The sequence below is a fragment of the Puma concolor genome, chromosome C2 (assembly GCF_028749965.1).
Source record: "Puma concolor isolate L17-30 chromosome C2, mPumCon1.1.hap2, whole genome shotgun sequence".
Classification (NCBI taxonomy): domain Eukaryota; kingdom Metazoa; phylum Chordata; class Mammalia; order Carnivora; family Felidae; genus Puma; species Puma concolor.
Window position 1 is genome coordinate 163,781 of NC_141675.1, and position 804 is coordinate 164,584.

Below are 804 nucleotides of genomic sequence, written 5' to 3' on the forward strand. Positions count from 1 at the left end.
ACAATGCAGGGGTTAGGGTCACTGACCCTGTGCAGTAAAAAATCCACATATCACTTTTGACTCCCCCCCAAACTTAGCTAGTGTTAAGCCTGTTGACCAGAAGCCTTACAGATAAGTCAATTCATACTTCCGTAGGTTATATGTATTATGTACTGAATTCTTACAATAATACCAATTTTTTCCTAAAATTTTTTTTGTATTCCCAGGCTACACAGTTCTTCTGTGAGTTTTCTCAAATTTCCCACATCTCTGAGTTTTTCCAGTAAATTTACTGGGGGGAAAAAAAAAAACACATATAAATGGACCCATTCCAACCTGTGTTGTCCAAGGGTCAACTATATTTTGAAGGCATGGTCAGCATGATTTGCTAATGAATTGGTTGTTGGTTAAGGATGACTCTACAGTCACTGATGTGAGCAACCAGAGTAAGTTTGCCTTTTAGAAATAGAGTAGACTGAAAGAAGAATGGTTTTAGGGAAAAGGATCAATAGTTTTATTTTGGATGTGTTAAGTCAAAGATGTCAACTAGACATCCAAGTGAAAATGTCAAACAGGCAGTTGGAATAAGAGTGTACCAGGAGCTCTCTTATCCATTAGCTCACGTAGGTGAAACAGCAACCCTGCCATATTTCAAGAAGGAGACTGAGAAACAGAGATTCAGAGAAATGATAAGACTTACACAAGTTCATGCCCCCTAGTTGATCCTGGACGTAAAACTCAGGTCCATGACACCATTGTCACAATATCAAGAAACACTTAAGAAAAATATTCATGTACATTAAGACAGTTATGACCAATTAAGTC